A 20,000-nucleotide genomic window follows, 5' to 3' on the forward strand; every position below is an offset into this window, starting at 1 on the left:
CGACAATGTCCCTATTGACAAGCGGATGTTTGTTGTTCCAGAAGAAACCATAGATGGCTTGTTCAATCTGCGCACAGGCCCAAGATGGTACAGAGAGGGATATAACATTATACCACAATGTAGAAGTAAGGAGACTATTAATTAAAAGGAAAGGTTACGTTTTATGCAAACGTTGGCCGTGTAGCACTTATATTTTAAACAGAGTTAACTGAATAGAGTGTAATGTGAAGTGCTGATTTCAATCCCATATGAACCATGTGAGCGTTAGCCCTACAGATGGAAATGGGCCCACACAAGGACAGAGAAAAACTCTGACCAGGGTGGGAATTGAACCCACGACCTTCGGGTTAGATCTCCGCCGCTCTACCGACTGAGCTACAAGGTCAGACGGGAGCAGGCCGTGGGAAGTGAAGATGTTAAAGTCACGGCAATGAACATGTACAAGTACAAGGAAAGGTTACGTTTTATGCAAACGTTGGCCGTGTAGCACTTATATTTTAAACAGAGTTAACTGAATAGAGTGTAATGTGAAGTGCTGATTTCAATCCCATATGAACCATGTGAGCGTTAGCCCTACAGATGGAAATGGGCCCACACAAGGACAGAGAAAAACTCTGACCAGGGTGGGCTGTCCACTCTGTCCTTGTGTGGGCCCATTTCCATCTGTAGGGCTAACGCTCACATGGTTCATATGGGATTGAAATCAGCACTTCACATTTCACTCTATTCAGTTAACTTTATTAATTAAAAGGGCTCTTCCCTTGAGGCTTAGATCTCTGTGCCGCCACACTCCGATCACATTATTAATTTTCTGAATCTTAGTTTCCCAGTTTATCTGAGAACAGTCCACGTTGCCAAAATACTGGCCCAGGATCTTTTCCGGGATGAAGTCATTGTACCAGTCGAAATCGTGTAGCTGCTCCGTACGCTGTGAAAAAGCTCCACACCATAATCCCTTACACTTGCCCTTGTTAATTTTGGCCCCGGAGGCACGCTCATAGCAGTCAAAAACGGAAAAATTTTCTATGATGGAGTCATCATCTGTTACAAGTAAAGTGGTATCATCAGCAAACTGGGAAAGTTTAACCTCCGTATTGGAGTTGGGAGGGATGATCCCATGTATTCTAGGGTTGTTCCTGATGTTCACCGCCAATGTTTCAGCCGACAAGACATACAAGGGCATGGACAAGGGACATCCTTGCCTTAGTCCTCTCTCCAAGCCAATAAAAGCTGTGAACCAACCATTAGTTTTAACAGAGCTAGAGACTGAGTTATATATGACTTGGATCCATCTCAAGAAACTGGGTCCGAAACCAAAACGCTCGAGCGTCTTAAACAGGAAGCCGTGCGCAACGCGGTCAAAAGCTTTCAGCTGATCCACGGAGATCAAGGCGAGCGGGACATTCTCTTCGTTAGCATACGTGATAACATCATGCAAAAGGCGCGTGTTGTCATTTATTGTGCGACCTTTAATGGAGGCAGTCTGATCCGAATGGACAATAAGGGGAAGTACTTTATGAAGCCTATTAGCAAGCGCCTTGGTTAAAATCTTATAATCCGACGTCAGTAGTGTAATTGGCCTCCAGTTCTTAAGCAGTGTTCGATCTCCCTTTTTAAACAATAACGTAATTATCCCACGTCGTTGAGAGACCGAAAGGCGCCCGGCCAGAAAGGCGTAATTGAAGACACGTGTCAGACTGTTGCCAAACAGAGGCCAAAAATGCTTGTAAAAGTTTGACGTCAAACCATCTATTCCAGGCGATTTATCGTTTTCCATCGAAAGGGCAGCTATTCGAAGCTCTTCCTCAGAAAGCTCTCCCTCACACAATTCGCACGCATCATCAGGCAATCTTGGCAATGCATCGTTCAGAAACACCTCCTGAGCCTCTTCATCACTCTCTTCCGCGGAATAGAGCTTTTTATAAAACGCATAAGACTCTGACAGTAATCCCTTTGTATCAGATACAGTATCCAAGCTCTCCTTTGTAAGAACTCGAATGGTCTGGTCTGCTCTACGGTTTTTCTCCAGCGAAAAGAAGTAACGTGTACTTCTCTCTCCCTCTTCGATGAAACGAGCCTTTGTTCGAACCTTAATGGCCTCAAGATCCACCAACTCCAACTGCCTAAGCTTTTCTTTTGCTGAGAGGTAGCGTTCTATGTCACGAGTTGTGCCATTTACAGCCTGTTCTTGCAAACGATCCAGTTCGCGTTCCAGATTAAAACGTTCATGCCCCTGCAACTTACGACGGATCTTCGCGCGCCTTATTGCAATAACTTTAAACTCCTGTTTTGCCCTGTCCCACCATTTGAGCGGATCATCAAAATCATCCAACTTGCTCTGCCAGCAACCCCAAAAACGTTCCACATCAGCTTGGAACAGAGGATCTTTTAAAAGATCATTGTTAAAGTGCCAATAGCCCGGGCCACGCTTTATCTGGTCAAAATCAAAAGTCAAGCAAATACAATCGTGGTCAGAATGAGCATAGGGTGTAATATCTACAGAAGTAACAAATTGATCCACTGTTTTACTCGTCAAAAAGAAGTCAATACACGTCCGTATAACGGAATTATCCAAAGCACTGTTCCCAGTCCAGGTAAAATTCCGTTCATTTCTATGGCGAAACCTCCATATATCACACAAGCCATAACTCATATTTATAGTGTTCAGAGAAGCGACTGCAGAATTTCTCGGGTTTGGATTCCCCCCAAGTTTATCAAGTTTTGCTTCCATGATGCAGTTGAAGTCACCAGCTACAATGTTGTCAAATTCACTTGAAAGAAATCGATCCAAGACCGTAAAAAAAGCTCGTCGCTCAGTGTCTGTATTGGGCGCGTAAACATTGACTATGTTCAAAGTGTGATCATCAATATCTAACAAAATATTCACAATGCGACCCTCATTATCAAATTTTACATGCCTTGTTGAGTGCTCAAGGCGCGAATGGATTAAAATGCCAACACCTCGCGAATTTTCCGTCCCATGGGCGAAAAAACTGTCACCATCCCACTCTCGCTTGATTTGCATTTCAAGATCTTCAGACCAATACGTCTCCTGTAAACAAATAATATCAAATCTTTTCCGAATAAAATATTGGAAAGCTAATTTTCGTCGATCAGGAGAGCGTAAGCCCCGGGCATTAATACTTGCCAAAGTGGTCATTACGGCTAACCAGAGAAGGGCGATAGATAACAAACGAGCCATTACGACGAATCAGATAATGTTTTTCCATTATCTACTACTTTTTTACCGATGAGTTTCTCCGTTCGAGGTTTTGCACAGCTTACATTTGGCACAGGGTTTATTCTTTGCCTACGGCGCACCGTAACAAAGCCGGAGTCAGAGTCCGAGTGCTGCCTTTTACAACCTTGAACGTTTTCTTCAGAATCCATATCTTCAACATCGTTTCCAGCCACAGCTATTTTCTCCGAATCCACAGAAATCCCTTTACTACTTGATTTTTCTTTTCCTGATATTTCAACACTCGTAGAATCATCTCCACTTTTAACATTATCCGAGTTCACTTCGATTACCGATTCGCGCTTTTCACAGATATATGACATATGTCCGTATTCTTTACAAATTACGCATTTAACTTCGGGACATCGTTTTCTCGTATGACCAACTTGATGGCACTGACTACAAATGGGCTGTTGGTTGTCATGTATCACTCTACACCATTCACCACCGATTCGAAGTGAATAAGGAATAGAAGGCTTCGTTAACAACATCTTTATCAAACGATTACCATTTTCTAAACCCGCTAGATCGTGATCCTTTTTATATTTTAAACGTATGACTTCACTTTTAATATCACCGTACTCCTTTAAGGCCTCTTTAACATCTTCATCGGGAATGTAGGATCGCAAATTCATAATGCTAACATTTGTAAATTTACCGTGCGGTGGATGACAAGAAATGTGACTCTCTTCGACATCAAAACCCTCCTCGAATAAAGTTTTCACATACTCAGCATCTTCTACTTCAACATGAAATTCTCCGGCACCCAGATCTTGAAACACAACGATTCTTGACTTAATTCCATTCTCGATGGCTAGTTTAAGCTGCCTTAAACTCGAATGATATGGAATCTTAAACACGACGCTTCGACCTTTACGGTCCGCCATTACGACCAACCGAACGACAAGAACAACAGCAAACTCCTTTGGACGCCAATAAACAATCAAAACGTTCGCAGAAGCAATGTATAAACTAGCAAGTAACCAGAGAGTAGCAAACTTCCAAAGCGCTCAGAAATAACCACGGAGCTAAATGACAACCCCTTGACTACTCGTAGCTCCTCCATCGCCTTAACCTCTCGGCCACGACTACCGTACTTGTAAGGAAGGTAGGAAACGGTTGTAGGGCGGGCCTACATCAAGAGCCCCTAAAAGAAGCCTGTCCGTTAACACAATGAAAAGGGTCAGGCAACTGTTTAGAGCCAGGAAATCTCACTGGAAGACCCTAACAAAAGCCGTATTGCGACGTCCTGATGGTAGGGGATAGATTTGACAGCTGTCTTACATAGTACTTCTTCCTCTTAATTTGAGCAGTAAGGGATATGGATGCTTCTCAAAACGATTCTCATCTCAATTCCAACCTGGGCTTATGAGAGGCCACGTAGTCGGCAGGATTCGAACCTGCGCGGGAAAATCCCAATGGATTTCGAGTCCATCGCCTTAACCACTCGGCCACGACTACCTCGTGGGGCGTTTCTAGTCATCGATCCCCAGTTTGCTTTATATCTATGGAAATGATGAGCTCAATTTAAAATTGTAGTGAGGCACTTAGCAGAGCGAGGTTTTGATCCTCGGACCTCTGGGTTATGGGCCCAGCACGCTTCCACTGCGCCACTCTGCTGCACCGGTCACAAGCGCTTGACACGTTTACAGAAGCAAAGAAGTCACAGATACGCGCACAAGAGGACACACTATAATGTAAGCCAGTTACCTAAAACTGAAGTGCGAAGTCGTGAAAAAATGAGATCAAGGCCTGCTTGCACAGATCGACGCGACACCAAGCAGTGTGACATGAGCACCTTGCAGACATAATTTGACTCCCCCTGCCTTGTCTCAGGCCAGGTTTGAGCAAGGAGATTTCATGCAAAATGAAACCGTTGTCGTAGTCGGTAGGATTCGAACCTACGCGGGGAGACCTCAATGGATTTCTAGTCCATCGCCTTAACCACTCGGCCACGACTACCAAGTCAGCGCAAGCGAAAGTAGCATTTCGCCGAAGAAATGCGGTTTATCCGTTAATGGTATGTAACAAGTGTGGCAACAACCAAGAACAGCATCCATGCTGTCTGTACATCGCACTTTCAGTGATAAAATGTAATTTCTGACGATTGAAAGACGGAATGAATTAGTGAGAAATTTATATTCTGACGGCAGGATGGACAGGCTCGCGGGGTGTCACAGAACTAGTTAAGGGTATTTCACAGTTTCGGCGGGAGACTTAGGTCATTCTAGGTCAGTTGGTCTGCCTGTCTGTTTACTTTTTTGTTATGTGCTGTTTTAACTATTTTCACCCTTTCCTCGGGCTTTTGTGCTGCTGCATTAGATGAGGAATACGTTTCCACATGTTTTTTGGCCACGTCTAAAGCCTGGGGTGGTTTTTCAGTGGTTTTTCGTATCTGGCGTAGCACAACCTCTATGAGATTATATTTCAGTTTAGTTATTGTAGTAGAGTTGTCTTGCATACATACATACATACATACATACATTTATTTGATAAGTAGGTTTAAGTAAGCAACTTTACAGCTGATGTGGACCTACTACTACTAAGTCTAAATAAGAAAATAGAAATGTACAATACAATTGTCATCTAGCAGAAAAATAATATACAATAAAATTTATTTATTGTATAGTAGGATACTTATTGTATAGTAGGATTGTCTTGCATTTGTACGGCTGACTGACACATCCTAAATAAACTTTCACTCGAAGCTCGTTGTAGTGTAGTCAGAATGTAACCTATTGTGTTAATAAATTACAGATCACTTTCATGCTACGTGATAGCTTCTTAAATGGACCAGTTTCGATATATCAAAATTCAGTCCGGAACAAAAGACATAATCTAGACGCTCTGGGGAATAAATGAAAGGAATTGTATGAGTTTATTCCCCAGAGCCTCGAGATGATGCCGTTTGTTTTGGACTGAATTTTAATATATCGAAATTGGTCTATTGTTCCGATTGCGATTCGCCAAGGATAGAGTTAATTCAATTAAAAACTAGCAGAGCGAGGTTTTGATCCTCGGACCTCTGGGTTATGGGCCCAGCACGCTCCCACTGCGCCACTCTGCTACTTTTTGACGAATGTAAGATTTAACCTAGCAATACTGGTGGCACAATAGTAACACAACTAAAACAACAGATCACAACGCAGCGGTCTGTGTTCGGAGCTGATGGATGCCCCAAGGAGTGAAATTGTCTGTGTTTACTTTTTTATCATGTGCGGTTTAACAATTATTCCACGAGCGTGTGTTGGATACGAGATGGTAAATAGCCAACAAGGCGCGTAGCGCCCAGTTGGCTATAACCAGTCTCATATCCAACAAGCGCGAAAACTTCAAAAGTTTGGAAGAACGAAATACCAGCGAAAAAAGTGAGAAAATCCAAGCGGAATCGGAAAAACTTGATGAAGATGTTATGTTGTGTAACACCTGATGTTTAGACTGCACCAAACTCATCACTAAAACATTTCTTACCTTTTCGCGTATTTCTAAACGTCTGACTTGATCCAAACTTTCCACACAAAAAAAGTTTTTTATTTTGCTTTATTCAGAGAGAAATTTCGTTTTCCGGCAAAAGCAATTTTAGTTTAGCAACGCTTAGCGCTATCAATTGCCATATAAGGTCAATCTAAGGTATATCAGCTGATAACCGAGATTTAGTAGACCCATTAGAGCACGAGAAAAGCTCAAAAATTCAATAAAGGTACGACCCAAAGCAATCGGTGTTCCCTGGGTTCCCTTTCCACCACCTCACTTACGTTTCCCTACTTAGGCCATTTTTCTTTGTTACTCAAAAAAAGGTTCGCCATTTCATTAAACGCCATTGCAAGGAGAGGAAGAGAACGCATTTTAATGCAAAACACCGTAAAGCTGAGAGAAATAGAGCGGGAGACAAAACACTTATTTACATCGGATAGCTTTCAGTTCATGTTTTCTTTGTGAATGCTGCTTAATACATGCATCGCTGCCTCAAATATTTTGTAAACCTCCCTAAAAAAACGAAGATGGCCTGAAAACGTTTGCAATTCTGTTTTGACAGAGATTCTGGCATATTTCAACAATCACACACCACGTTGCCATTCAAGCATACAGCAGACGTCATTGGCGAGTTTTCTTGTCATCATTGTCTATTTCGTCAGACATATTACGGCCGTTTATACGAGAGAAAATAAGCCGCGGCGTACATAAGACGCGAACACCCCGTATAAATGGTACAAAATCTACCTTCACGGCTCTCTCAAGCCGCGGATTATCCTGGCCTGGGAGTTTATTAAGCCGCGGCTTCTAAACGGCCCTATTATATCCGAACTCTCGGCGCCGTAAAAATTTATATTGGATTGCAGTACATTTATCTCCAACGAATGCACTTGTAAGCAATGTTTGGGACAGTTTAGGTTCTTTTCGGCCAGATAGGACTTACAAAGAAGGTTTGATAAGCTCGAACCTGCGATTTTCGGTAAAATATTCAACAGAGATTGAGTTGTAACAATTGTTTGTCTAGTTTGTAATGCGGTTTTGTGGCCGGCTATGGTTGCTTATTTTAGAACTGAATCCATCCTTTCTGTGGAGACTGTTTCGATTTGTAGGCTTTTTATGTCAAATGGATGTTCAGTCGTGACTGTGTAATTGCAGCTGAGTAAGCGAATTACTACACTTTAGCTTGACTTTTAAATTAGTAATTTTTGGTGTTGTTTTAAACTGAAGAGAGAGAGTGTATTTGTTATCATACAAAACTGAAAATGTTGTGAAAGATTGTGCAGATAATTTCAGTTTTAGCTGCACAGGGTCCCCAAGCTCAGTATGAGGGAAAGCAAACAAAAATATAAGGATTTGTATGGGAATTCCGATAAAGAACTTACAAGATAATGTCACGAAAACTTAATTAAAAAGGCTAACCTTATTGCCATTGTGGGTCGCTTCCTTACTGTGCGGTTTTTTTCCAGAGTCTTTGTTTCTGGCTTAGTAACGAGTCTTTGTTTGTCTGACAAATTCTTGGGATCAAAATTAGCCTTTTTGAAAATTTCAGCCAGAAAAAAGGCTCCCGAAAATTCTAGGTGACCTTTTTAGGGTAAAAATCCGTTAGAAATGGGCAATTATACCATTTTTCAGATGTTCGAAAATCCTAGGACAGGCAGGCAAGCAAGAAAAAGAAAATAAAAACGCACAGGGAGGAAGCGACCCACAATGGCAATAAGGTTAGGCTTTTTAATTGATAATTTTCTCGTAAAATTTTCTTCTATGGTCTTTTATCGAGATTCCCATACAAATCCTTACATTTAATGTTGGCTTTCCCTCACACTGAGCTTGGGGCTCCTGTGTTAGTTGTTGATTAAAATTGATGCGTATTGTTTTCAAGGTTTGTTTGTTTATCACTGCTGTCAGCTCAGAGGTGTTTGATCACTGTAAACTGTATACAGTACACTAATGATGATTACTTTTGTACTTAATGCAGAAGCATAATTATTTTCATATACACTATATTGGTTTCTGGGGCTAGAAACGGGAACTCCGCTCTTAGGCTTAGCTAAATCTATATATCATATTATTTGCAATCAACCACTGTCAATGATTTCTTGTTTTTTCAATATAGTACCCAGATCTTGTTCATTCGTATATGAGAAAACTTTGAAAATGTAACGGTTACTTTTAATTCTCGAGTGTATGACAAAATGTAGACAAGCATACCAAACGTCAAGTTAATATAAAATACACTTTAAAAAAATGTGTATCTTCCCTGTTTGTATTTTATTCTTAATTCAGTTAATTAATTAAATGTTAATCTGCTTTTGAGCAACTGGGCCCTGGTCCATATCGTGCTGATAAAATTAATTTAGTAAAGAATGAATGTAATAAATAAATAAATAAATATATCTTGAAATGTAGAATAAATAAAGAAATAAATAAATTTCTAACAGTTCATGTGTACAGTGACGTGTACAGTGATTTTTGCGTGAGTTCGCGCGTGTTTGTGCCGTTCAGAAATGACTTTGCGCAGCTGTCTTTCACTATTATGGATGTGTTGGCTGTAAAATTCTTGTTCCCAGATCCTTTTGATTAGCTTAACGGCCAAAGGGATTCGCAGCTCTCGCAGCTCTAGGAACAAGAATGGTCAATTCCCCGTTTTCACTTGTGTTTTTTTTAGGACAGCCTGTTTTCAATTTCATCAAAGGTGAGTAAAGCTTGAGATTATTTTGTAACATTATGTGATACACAAATATGTCATACGTAGATATGAGTCCGCACCATGTTTGACCACTGTTCTGAAGAAAGTGGACACCTTTGCAGCTAGCGTACAATTCTTGGCAGCAGTCGCCAAGTATATTTAAAGTGATGCCTAGTTTTCGGTACTGTGATTCTATTTTCGGCTATAGAAGCAAAATTCGCAAACGAAACAATATTAATGTCACTCTATCAATCGCCATGACTTTAATTTCCTTTTTAACATACACAGACCATTTTAGTTTCTACGGATACGGCGGCCATTTTGAAATCCATTGTTTTCCAATAGCTATTGTGGGAATCTGAGGGGACAAATAAGTGTGCATTTGCCCCCTTAGAATCCATAATAGCTATTTGAAACAATGGATTTCAAAATGGCCGCCATATCCGTATTATAAAATGGTCTTACGTTATGCGCCCATTCTTTGGGTCTTCAATGTAACACGATTTGTATCGAGGAATGGCCTACTTGTACTGTACTGGCCAAGCCTCTTTTTTCACTTTGCTTGGTGAATTGTCGGCATGTTCAATTTACCAGATGGGGGAAGTGGGGTGTGGAAAGATGCACGTTACTACTGTAGACACAGGGATACCCATTGGGAAGGATGCTTGTCTCTTTCAGTGCAAGACCACTGTTAATGAATTCAGTGCAAGAACGAAGTTGTTATTTCAGTCCTTGACCTACTGAAGTCTGATAGGCTAATACATCTTATTATGCTCAGAGGGCAAAGAATTTCAAAATCTATGTTATGCAAACTGATGTCCAATAATTATTTTCCCAGCACTTTTGGTCATAGCTTACATGCATCACCCATTAAACAAAGACTTTGTGAGTGAGAAAAGTGACAATGTTGAAACTGGTATCATGATACAGTACCTTGGAGAATAATGGCCTTTGTAAGTTGCATGCCTGGCACTTTCAAAGAATATGGTGTTACTTTTTTTAAAATGCCTTCGTTCTTAGTAATAGTTCTCACTACATGCCCCAGTTTCAATATCATGCCTTTTCTGTAATGAACCTTATAACTTTCATTACAAAATACCTTTATTTTTAAGGTTCTAAGCAATGAAATTAAACTAAAATGATGCTGCATTTAATTCCATGTGGAAATAAGGAAACTGTATTTTTTTATAATTTTTGAACATATATTCAGTTGATGCGTACACATAGTATAAGCTGACTTTTTTGCAATTGTTTGCTGGTCACTACGACATCATTATTGAAAAGGTTGACTGTAATGAAATGAAAGTTGTGTACATGGAATCATTCACTATTTCATTGTGAATTACTTACATGTATACAAAATTATGTAGAAGTATGCAACCATGTTTCAAATAGCTGTTATTACAGTTGAGCCCACAGTACAGCGGTATTGGTTACAGAGTGCGTGAAAGCGAGGATTTTGGGTCAACATTTCCAGAGAATACAAGGACCGTGTGTGAAAATCTAGAGATAAAATAATAGATATGAGTTCCTCTCCGGATTTTGCATTTTTCTCACAAGAGGTGAGGCTATGTTCGATCCTTCTTCCTGCTCTATTTTCGTCCAGGGATAACAGTTTTTTCCACTCTAAAACATATGTAACGTTATTTTTTTTAGAGTTGTGAGTTACGTAAAAAATGGAGGGGAAGACAATTTCACCGAGAGTTGGAAACACCTAACATCTGATACATAAAATAATGTTGATGTTTCTTCATTGAGCTAAAGTTCTCCAAACACTCTTCCAACAGGCTGCAAACTGGTGTTCATACAGAGGGCCGAATTTATACCGTTCACAATAATATTGAGACCATGATGAATTACTTTATTAAGAGAAAATCAGGAGACAATGAAGGCAATAAAGACCATAAGAAGTAAAATAGTAAGGCATTAATAATTTTAGACTATTCAAACAATGGTCATGTACAAAATTTTGAAGTTTTCACTAGTGAAAATGGAAACGTGATTTATATAAGATGTGAGTGTCTGCCAGAGATGAAAAAGAATTTGAAGTACAAGCTCAATGTTACCGTGATAAATTCTGGAGAGCAAGCTGGTGAGATCCCCTATGCTTGCAGTAGGTCATGCCCAGCAGGGAAAGGACCATTCGCCTCTTGTTAACACTTATCTGCTTTATGCTTTGCCGTTAAAGAGTTTGTAAGATTGAAGCAGAGGAGAGATTTTGCTACCTGTACTTAAAGGCTTCAAACTTGGAACCAGCCTCGGAAATTAAAATTGGAACCAAGATCTGTGTATGAAATCGACTTCAGTAAAAAGATCTATGGTAAAGAGAATGCAGGGGCCCGGACGGGAAGATTCTTCATGACCCTAGACTGCCTTTATACAGAGACACTGGGAAAGCAAACCAAAACATGCTCGATAAAATCAGGGGGGCTAACTTAGAATGTGTTTTTTTCGACATTCTATCATGTGACAAGCATCCATCAAAGGTTTTAATGGCGATCACAATTACTACCACTGACATTTCACAACCCAAAGAACAACCATTTTCACTGCATGCTAACAAAAAGAGGATCTTATGTGATTGAAAACAGTGGAATGTAGCATGTAGTCTTGCTCCATGTGTTCAAATCGTTTATTGTGTATTTTACTCCTGCACATTTGAAGACAGAGCTCATTTAATCTCGGAAGGTACGTTTTCGAGTAAATATGCTAATTGCAAAAAGGTATTTATGAAACACGCAATGCAACCGTGCTTGTAAATTTAAGGTAAGCCTCTTAACTCTACAAAGCCCCTTCAGTGCTCGAAATTAACTTTTACCATAGTTATTCGGTTATAAGGCGCACTCGGTTATAAGACGCACCCCAAACTTAGCAGTTTAATCAAGCTAAGTTCTCAAACTGAAAATTACGCGAAAATACTCAGTTATAAGACGCACGAAAAAATTGAAAGTTATCAAAAGGATGTGATGAATTTGAGAACAATTATCCTTACACAATTAGCATGTGAACTCTTTTTGTTAACGTAAACAGAGTGAAAAAGGGACGCATTTAATGATAATTATACGTAAAAACAAAAGCTAAAAGTTCACACCTGAAATGATAAACATACAACGCATACATGTTTATTTGAACCTTCCGACTTAATAAATAGTCAGAGTTCAGACTTCAGACTTCAAGCGAAAGCGAACAGCGCAAAAACTCCCACGGAAAGTCATTCAAAGGTGTTCGACAGCTGAATATCAACACGCCACCAAGGATGCAAATTTCTGTGCACAAGAAAGCCTGGATAAACGAAGAAGGTATGTTTTATCTCCGCACTGTTTGTTCAGAGAAGAAACTTTTCATGGGAGCGACAAACATGATTCTTGGAACATTCAAAACAAGGTTCGAACGATTGTATTGTTGTCACGGGTATCACGTTACTGAGCACATGCTCTTAAGGATGTATGCAAATTTCTGTGTGTTTGCTTTTCTCTTGAAGTTGTTTAGTGTTCTAAAGGTCTCTAAGAGCACTATTCTCTTTTAATAGACAACTAGTGTCCTTTTCTTGTGTTGTTTAAACTGCAAGTTCTTCTCAAATTGTGATCTTAAGATTTTGTTCGCGAAAATACTTGGCTATAAGACACACCCCAATTTTAGCACTAACTTGCCACCCAAAGACAGATTTTTCTTGAAAAAACTGTGCGCCTTATAACCAAATAACTACAGTAGGTCTGGTCTTCCGCAGGACCAGTAGGCTTAGAATTTACTGGTCCCAGGAGCAAAGCTACTGGTCACTCTTTACATTTTTCCCACATGTAGGTAATTTGTGTCTACAAGTAAATATATGCCAAACTCAGATCAAATAATTAAATACAACCATATAATATTTATTTAGTATTTTTTTAGTGGTACATAGCAACATAAGTTTATCACAATAATTTCATCCCGGTTACATGTACATGTAAGAGCTGCAACACACATGCAACAGCAGCAGTTTTATCATCTCCATTGCTTTCTTAGGCTTAGACTTAGGTCATGGATCCTTTAAGCAAGGCCCTCGCGTTCTTTGAGATGTTTGGTTCCAATGCAAAACTGCTCTTTTAGCTGTGAAGTCCTCAGGACTTGGACCATTGAGGCAGATGTTCATGAGCATGTCAACAGTTTCAACATCAAGTGAGTTTCAATATTCCGATTTGAGTCTCCCCATACAAGAGAATCCCCTTTCACAGCAAGATGAGGACACTGCCATTGCCAGGCAAATTTCAACCACCATCAACACTTGAGAGAGATCAAGTTCATCCGGATGCACCTGAGTGAACACTGTAACCCAGAACTCAGCCTGACTTAAGTTTGTAATGGGTCTGTGGTCATAACAGTGCAGTTGAAGAGATAGCCACTGATCCCTTGCTACTTCCAAGTCGAAAGCATTGTTTTTGAGGACTACCTGAAAGTGCTGAGCCACAGTACCCAATTCTTCCTCTCCGTACAAACCTAGATCATTTCTATCCTTTGGCCAAGACTTATGATTACTGATAACACCACAAGCTTTTATTACTGGGAACTGAAGTCTTCAAATCTTAAGGCTAGAAATTGCTTAGCTTCAATGATGATTGCTGCTTTTCTTTGCTCAAACAATCTGTCATCTGTGTTGTTCCTTGTAAGACTGATCCCCTTGAACATTGTTCCATCCCCAACTTCTTCTTGAAAGGCAGCAATATGTCTTCCAGGTCGTCTTTGCATGTTCTCTAAGGCTTGACTAGCTTGCTCAATTTCAGCTTTCACCTGTGAAATAGAGATAGCATCCTTCTGAAAAATAAGTGACATCTTTGATATTTCCTCTACCATGTCCCACATTAAATGAAGGTGAAGCTGGAATTTGTAAGCCTTGTGCTTCTCTGCCAAGTTTCTTCCCCATCCTTGCATTTCTGCTGAAGAATCTCTAGCTTCTGCTGTGTGCTCAAAGTGAGAAACAATGGCTGGAAAGTTCTTTTGAAGCAGAACAGCTAAAGCACGCAGCAGATGGGGAACCCAGCGAGTTCCACTGGCTTTAGTTGGCTTCCCACTTTGATTTCTATTGCCTCTGCCATTTCTCTTAGTTCTCTCAAAGCCTTTGGGGAGTACTTGTAGTGTTTCCAACAACCATTTAAAAGCTCCTTGATGCTCATCATGGTTTCATTTGACTTCAGAGTGTCACTGAATGCCAGTTCTAAATTATATACTACACAGTGAATCCCAATAACTTGAGGTGCATCTTGTTTTATTAATGAAACTACACCACCAATCCTACCCATTATCACAGATGCACCATAAGTACCTTTGCTTATCAATTTCTGCATTCACTGTGGGTCGATCTTATCCATAACATACTTGATTGCCTTTAGAATTTCACCAGCAGCAACTATTTCAACCATGCTATCGTCCACAAACATGATGCTGGGTACGTGCGAGTCTCCATCATCATCTGTGACTTGTGGCATAATTTGTTCCATTCCTTCTCGACCTTCAACAGTTGAGTCGTCGTGGAACATTACTTTGGAATTGGAGGATCTATCCTTGCAGCACACAAGTATTGCGGGCTCATATTTTTTTTGCTAAACCACTGACAACACAATGCAGTGCAGCGATTTTGCGACTAAAATTTGCGAAATTGCGACTAAATTTTCGTATCTTATCGCAAAATGCGAGTGGATTTTTTCGTTAATTTCGAGCCCTGTCTCCACTTTTGCAATTGTGCAAAAGTCTTGAGCATACTGTAAAGCTGTGAAAATCTCATTTTTGAAGTGGGAGACTGCATGAAGGTTTTCAACTATAGTGGTCAGTAACATACGGAGGTCAATGTCACCAAGATAATCCTCATTTATGCTCTTCAAGTTATTCTGCAGTCGTGCCATACGTTGTTCGAGGAGTTCCAACAAGACCTGTGTTTTCTTTGATACAGTTCCTTTGAGACCATTTGTTGCTGCTGCTTTTTTCATGTTGTAGTGCTGTTTAACTGTATCAACTGTGCTTTTAATATATTCATTCACTGATGAAACATTGTTCACAGCATCTTGAAGGGATATTGATCCTGCATCTACAGTTTGAGCACCATTTCCAAAGCTGTCATACAGTTTTCCAAGGGTTTGAAGGAAGGACACTGCCAGTAAGAGGTGAAACTATTTTAACCATTCCAGCAGCTACATCCGACACAAAGATGATATTCTGCAAACAGCATATTCCGTGGACTTGCGCAAAGGTGCAGGTTTCACCGCTAAGCGAACCATCAAATGCATTGACAGCGCGTTGGGAACAAAGAGCCAACACGTTTGAAAAAAAAAAAAAACGCATTTGCAAACTAGTTTTTTTTCAACGCATTTGTCCTTTGTTATTCAATTTTGGCACCTTTACATTGTTGTTGGTATGTAAATTAAGGCAACAAAGCGACTGCTATTTTAGCGATGGAAAGTGAACAAAGCGTGATCAACTGACTATCAATCAATGCAAAGTTGGAAAAGAAATCGTCAGGAATGAGAAAAGATGTGCTTGTTTAATCGGCTAGAAGAAATCCGCGTTATTGATTTGTTTCTCCGAATTTCTTGTATCAGATAACATGCTTGATCGGCATCGCTACACTAGCGAAATTATACTTCTACCGCGCCAAAAACTAACACAATAAAATAATCTTAGAGCATTGGTTTTTTTTTATAGAATGTTTCAATGAGAAAACATGTTAAGCGAAACTGCATCACGATCTTGATATAACATGCAGCTGCATAACTAACTAAAAAATTGACATGCATATGACAGTAGTCATGCATATGACAGTAGTCATATGCATGAATCAGTTTAAATCGTCGAGGAACTATCGCGCAACAGATTCTCGGACGTTATAAAACTCTGAACTAACAATCGATCAACGATCGATATTCAGTCAAGACCAAAATTGTTTGTATGTGTTTTTCAGTGAGCTTCGATGGCTAGTTCACCACGTCATTTGATCAGAGCGGAAATCTCCGTTTGTTATTTTTTGTTGACCTTTTGTGAAGTGGTGACCTTTGGTGTTGAATTCCTGCGTTGTGAAATTTTGCTTTCCAGAGATTATTACAAAGTTTCATGCTTTTATCACAAAAGTGAACAAAAAAAAATAATATTAATAATAATAATAATAATAATAATAATAATAAAAAGGTTGCGTGACAACGAATGAATTATTTATTCTTCTCCTCCACCCCACGCACATTTACGTAAACAACCTTTCCAATGAAGTCCATTTTAACACAGCCTTTATTGGAGATCATTCTTACATCATTAATTTCTTGCTTGTCAAAGAGGGTTCTTACATGTATATCTTAAAATTAATGGGTTCGTGCATATTTGATACTACGAAGAAAGGTATCGATTGCCACTTTACCATCCCTCCACTGGCAGTCTCTTCCGCTAGCAGGAGCAGGGAAATTCCTAAAAACGGCATCTTTAATTACATCCAGCCTCTCTGGATCAAGGGGGAGCTTCCCTCCCACCCCTCTGATGTTTCGGTTTTGCAGCTCCTCGGGTTTAAAAAGACGGCGGGTGAGCTGCACTGCAAAATGTTTCGACGAAGATGCTTTGGCTCTAACTGCAAAAAGGTCTTCTTGTCTAATGGGTAAGCTTGACTGGTCTTCTGGTGAAGGCAGTGCTGTATTGTCTTCAAGCACTGAAAATTCTTCAAAAACTACTGGTTGCTGGTGCGTTATATTATGGATTTTCATTACGCTTGTCATTGAATCGTTTTTGGTTGCTTAAATGTTATTTTGTAATTTCAGTTTACATGACACGGCTGTGGGATGTGAAAAAATCCGAAAACATACACCTCTTTGTTTTTAATAGGCCGCAACACGAACTTTGCATAGCCAGACAAAGAGACTGTTTTATTTTGTGACATTACTTTTCAAACGCATCATTGAACCTTTTGTGATGCAAATATTTCAGAAAGTTAATGACTTTGGTCAACGCTTTTGCATTTGCGTTTGTTTTCAACGCAAACGCAAACACGTTTGGTGGTTTGCTTATTTCTGAGCGGTACTGTAGTTCCAATTGAATAATCCTTTGGTGCTCATCATCCGCACACAAAAGGATGTCAGGTACTCGCCTCACAAATTGATGTTGGTTTTACTAAAGGCATGTTAAGCTAGACGATTTCTGGGTTGTTAACTTGTGCAGCTAAGGCTTGTAAATGTGTCGCAAGTCACTTCTGAAGAATTGGCACTGTTCCCTCCTGTGGCAAGCTAAAATGACCCAGCCGTGAAAGTAGCTCTGCTCGCAATTTCAGGCCCCCCGGCTTTAAACATACTTCAATAACATGAATTGCCCCAGATCCTAGCTCAGAAACAAAAATTATACCGTTAGTAAAGCAAAGGTCCCTTGCATCTTTGAATGTTTCTTTCCGTATGTGTACATCAACTGGTTGATGCAAACATAATTCCACGAGGCGAGTCTCTCTAGATTCGAAGTCATAGTCTAACACGAGCACTTTTCCTTGAGGCCCACTTTCAACTGCAGTGGATCTTTTGCATACCCCACTCTGATTGGTTTTCCAAAAGCGATACTTTTCTGGAACTATTGTGTACACAACCAAACTTATTCCTCTCAGTACTTCTAGTACCGAGGTTCTAGTAAGGCGCATGATTGGTTCTACAGCCATCTGATCTTTACACCTTACACAGTCCAGGGTCAGCAGTTTTCACAACTTCTTACGCACATCAGGGCCAGCAGAATCACGGAGTGTTCGAATTAGAACTAGACTACTCTTTGCACCCTCAAGATCAATGAACCAGTTGGCCCAGCAGCATTTCATACTCTTGCCAAGATGAACCACATCTGGCAGGGTGACAAGAAGCGAAAGTTCAGGAGGTAATGTATAATCTTGGGCCTTCTTGTTACACTCTTCGCAATCAGTAATAACCGTTGCAGCAAGAAACCTATTACACTTTCGTTCTTTTTCTAAACACTGGTCACAAGCCCTTTAGGAAGGAATGTGTGAGACCTGGCCATTTTGTTTGCAGGCTGCGCAAACAGATTTGAGCTTAAGACACTCATCACAGCTGCTAAAGCAAGAGGGCAGGTCATTCGATACAATTTGACTGACAGAAGTCTGGAGCTTCAAACGCATTTGGCATGTTTGCAGGGTCTTAGCAGTGTCTTGTATAGATTTGAGCATTTCTTCACCAGTGACTGAGTTCGGCCTAATGGCCTTATTGGTCACTTGTATAGTCCTGTAGGTAGTTTCCTATGAGCTGGTTTTATGTCTGCAGTTCTCTTATGATTTAAGCTCACACCATATTATATATACTATACTAAAATTACACTATTTTCCTGATGTCGTAGTTAAGGAAAAAGGCATGACACTGCAATGCTAGCAGACTCAAAACTCCTCATTGTGTGTTTTTGGAGATCCTGCTTATCCTCTAAGACTTCACCTCCAGGCTCCATTTTGAAATGTGGCTCTCACCCCACAGGTGGCGGCTTACAACAAGTCCATGGGTGCAGTTAGAGTTGCAGTCAAGTGGTTATTTGGAGACATTCTTAATTATTTTAAGTTCTTAGATTTTAAGAAGAACCTAAAAATTGGGGCTTAGTCAAGTAGGCAAAATGTATGTAGTATGTGCCTAATTAGAAATGCACTTACTTGTCTGTGTTCAAATTTATGTTCTATATTCTTTGATTTACAACCTACAACACAATATCAATACTTTATTTAGTGCAAGTGAACTGTGCATGAAAAGTCAAACTGTAGTAATTGCAAAGAAACACTTTACGAAAAAGGGTAATAGAGCCCAGACATCAAAAAGTAAGAAAAAATATTAAACGGAGCAAAATAGCACAAATCAATTGGTGAAAAAAGGCATTTTGCACTATTTAGTACTATTCGGTTACCATGTTGTTTCATGGTTTTGGTGTCAGTTCCTTACTGTGGTTAAGTTATACTTGGTCATTGAGAATAGTGTTTATAAATGCACTATGGGTAATGCTCTGCCATAGCAGTGAATTATGCTACTTTTAGTTGTTTCTTATACTTTACATTAAACATAATAATAATAATAATAATAATAATAATAATAATAATAAGGACTTTATTTTAAGAGGGTAGCACGTAACAGTTTAAATGCAACTGATGACCCTGTGGCCCTCTATAAAGTAATCTAATCAATACATAAAATTAACAAAAATGAGAGTAAAAAATAATAATTTGATGTACAGTATATAAATTAAAGACACACTAAAAAAATAGGTCCGCAATGCGAACGTGTTTCTAGTGCTATGTTGGGGTAATGTGATTTTCGTGTAACCATCCCGTATGGTGTAGTAATTGCGTGAAATAGTGTGGTATGGTCATTACTGGGGTGCCTCTTAACTCGTGAAATGTGAAGCATGAAACGAGTTATCAGTGTGGGGGCAGATGTTGGATCACTCGCTAACGTTTTTCCGGGAGAGAGCTTCTGTATTTCGGGTGAATGCCTTGAAGTCAAATTGTGGCCTTTTTGTTGAGGAATTTGAATGGTTTTATAAAACAGTTCCAAAGAATGGAATCGTTTGTGTATCAAGGCTTCAAACAGGTAACCACGATGTTTGCTAAATTGTTTTTTTCAGCAATTGTTGTGCTGA

The 20,000-nt window shown here is 39.8% G+C and overlaps 1 long non-coding RNA gene and 4 other non-coding genes across 5 annotated transcripts in view; 1 reads left to right on the top strand and 4 right to left on the bottom strand.

Annotated features, from left to right (window-relative positions):
• Positions 1 to 4,617: 4,617 nt before the first annotated feature.
• Trnas-cga (transfer RNA serine (anticodon CGA)) lies at positions 4,618 to 4,699 on the bottom strand. The gene has a single exon. It is a non-coding gene; the product is annotated as a tRNA-Ser (tRNA).
• An 87-nt stretch (positions 4,700 to 4,786) lies between these two features.
• On the bottom strand, positions 4,787 to 4,858 carry Trnam-cau (transfer RNA methionine (anticodon CAU)). Its single transcript has one exon. It is a non-coding gene; the product is annotated as a tRNA-Met (tRNA).
• A 260-nt stretch (positions 4,859 to 5,118) lies between these two features.
• Trnas-aga (transfer RNA serine (anticodon AGA)) lies at positions 5,119 to 5,200 on the bottom strand. The gene has a single exon. It is a non-coding gene; the product is annotated as a tRNA-Ser (tRNA).
• Positions 5,201 to 6,233: 1,033 nt separating this feature from the next.
• Trnam-cau (transfer RNA methionine (anticodon CAU)) lies at positions 6,234 to 6,305 on the bottom strand. The gene has a single exon. It is a non-coding gene; the product is annotated as a tRNA-Met (tRNA).
• Positions 6,306 to 9,306: 3,001 nt separating this feature from the next.
• The window catches only part of LOC137994811 (uncharacterized), an 11,329-nt gene continuing 635 nt past the window's right edge, over positions 9,307 to 20,000 (top strand). Inside the window, exon 1 of the long non-coding RNA XR_011122193.1 lies at positions 9,307 to 9,404. This is a non-coding gene — a long non-coding RNA (uncharacterized lncRNA). The remainder of the gene's footprint in view (positions 9,405 to 20,000) is intronic.

The sequence above is a fragment of the Montipora foliosa genome, chromosome 3, assembly GCF_036669935.1.
Source record: "Montipora foliosa isolate CH-2021 chromosome 3, ASM3666993v2, whole genome shotgun sequence".
Lineage (NCBI taxonomy): Eukaryota > Metazoa > Cnidaria > Anthozoa > Scleractinia > Acroporidae > Montipora > Montipora foliosa.